The sequence below is a fragment of the Myotis brandtii genome, unplaced genomic scaffold (assembly GCF_000412655.1).
Source record: "Myotis brandtii unplaced genomic scaffold, ASM41265v1 scaffold314, whole genome shotgun sequence".
Lineage (NCBI taxonomy): Eukaryota > Metazoa > Chordata > Mammalia > Chiroptera > Vespertilionidae > Myotis > Myotis brandtii.
Genome location: NW_005362033.1, coordinates 922,235 through 924,400, shown reverse-complemented (window position 1 = coordinate 924,400; position 2,166 = coordinate 922,235). Strand labels below are relative to the sequence as shown.

The following is a 2,166-nucleotide window of genomic DNA, read 5'->3' as shown; positions in this document are numbered from 1 at the left end:
CGGGGGGGGCGGGGCGGGTTCACCCGGCCCTTGCGATCTTGGAGGCGAGTGTTGCCTCTCTCTCTCTCTCTCTCTGCGGCACGGTCCTTCATGCAGGGCTGAGCCAAGGATCCCGGGGCGGGTAGATGAGCCAGCCCTGAGTCGGGCAGTCAGCCTTGCCAGGGCCACACCCTCTCCATGCCCCACTCCACCATGTGCCGACAGGAGAGGGGGGGAGGCTGCTGAGGCTGGTGCCCACACCACCTGCTCCACGGCCTCCGCTGCTGTCGGCAGGGGAGAAGGTGCGCTTGGCTGCAGGTTTATCGGAAGGTCAAGTGCAGGCAGAGGGGCAGGGCAGGCGTGGTGACCTGGCACACCACCAGGTGCGTGTGACCCTGAGCAGTCGCAGAGATCAACCTGTAACTGCGGGTGACCCTGAGCCCTGGCAGCTGGAGCTGAGCTAGGGCAGTGGTGGGCGGAGAGCTGGAGGTGTGGGCAACGTGACCAGTGACCAGGTGTGCCCTGACACGTGGGCCTTTGTTTGACAGGTCATCATGCAGGCTTCTGTGCATGGCGTCCTGTTTGCTGTTTGTTTGCAGACCTTTCTCCGCTCTGGAGGGAGTCGGGGAGAAGGGTGAGGGTGTTGCCTGTCCTCCTGTCCAGGCAGGTGCCCTAACCCCTCTGCCTGGAGTGTACCAGGTGCCAGGAGATGCTCGGGGAAGGACAAGCAGCCTCTGTTCTCTAAGCTGAGAGTAGTTGGAGGGAAGAGTTCCAGGAAGGCAGCTTTTAGCTTAGCATAAGTATGACAGTGAGAACTTACAAGTGGGATGAATGAAAATGATGAGTTTGTTCTGCTTGCAAAAGCCTGGCAAACAGAGGGACTTTGTGATGGATGGATGGATGGATAGATAGAGGATAGATGGATGGATGGATGGATGGATGGATGATGGATAGATGGATGGATAGATAGAGGATAGATGGATGGATGGATGGATGGATGGATGGATGGAGGATGGATGGATGGATAGATGGATGGCTAGAGGATATAGATGGATGGATGCATGGATGGATGGATGGAGGATGGATGGATGGATGGATGGATAGATGGATGGATGGAGGATGGATAGAGGATAGATGGATGGATGCATGGATGGATGGGATGGATGGAGATGGATGGATGGATGGATGGATGGAGGATGGATGGATGGATGGATGGATGGAGGATGGATGGATGGATGGATGATGGATGGATGGATGGATGGATGGATGGATGGAGGATGGATGGATGGATGGATGGAGGGATGGAGGGATGGCTAGAGGATAGATGGATGGATGCATGGGTGGGTAGATAGATAGACTAATGGGTGGTGATAGAGGATACACAGATGGGTGGATGGGTTCGTGGATAGTGAGCTGCCCTGCTAGGAGTACCTGGTACAAAGTGGGTGCAAGCAGCTGCCTCCTGTGAGGCGGAGGTCTTGTTTCTTGTGACCGAGGGGCAGTGGGAAGGGGATGTGTGTGGCACGTGTCTGCTCTTGCTCCCACACACACCTCTCTGTGGGGAGTGTCCCTCTCCCCAGCGCCTGCTCTCCCTGAGGAGGCAGACCCGGCGCCTTGCTCCTGTGCGTGACCACGAGCCCAGGCTCTCCAGCTTCGGAGCCCGCCGGAGAACCCCGTCTCAGAACTCACTAGCACATCACCCCATCTGCTCAGCCCCCTTGCAAGGCCTCCCACGGCTCCGCCCCGGAGGGAACCTGCTGGGGCATTTCAGGTGTGGAAGGAAGGTGCACAGGTGCTGCCAGGGCTGCGGCCAGCGCTGGGCAGGGCCCAGGAGGCTGGAGGGGCAGAGTGCCCGAGGCTGCGGCGCCGAGCCCACCAGGGGAGTGGATGCCCGCACACAGCCTGGGGGGCACATCTTTCATTTCCCGGCTCACTCTCCTCCACAGCACCAGTGCTGCTGGACAAGGTCAGAGTTGGCAAACTGCTGGTCTTCGGGCTGAATCTGGCCTGCTGACACGCACAGAATCCAAAATAGTTTTCATTAATCGCCTGTTTTTAAGTTTTTAAAAACGAGGATACTTCATATCCAGTCAGGATTTCTGACTCCTGAAAAACCAAACACTCCTGCAGGCCTGGGCCCCACCGCACCGCTTCCCTGGAGGCAGCCGGGGGAGGAGGCTTCAGGGC

The 2,166-nt window shown here is 58.1% G+C and overlaps 1 protein-coding gene across 2 annotated transcripts in view; it reads left to right on the top strand.

The window, feature by feature from the left end:
* PEMT (phosphatidylethanolamine N-methyltransferase) overlaps positions 1 to 2,166 on the top strand; it is a 47,971-nt gene that overhangs the window by 42,069 nt on the left and 3,736 nt on the right. The gene's annotated exons all lie outside the window — the stretch shown is intronic.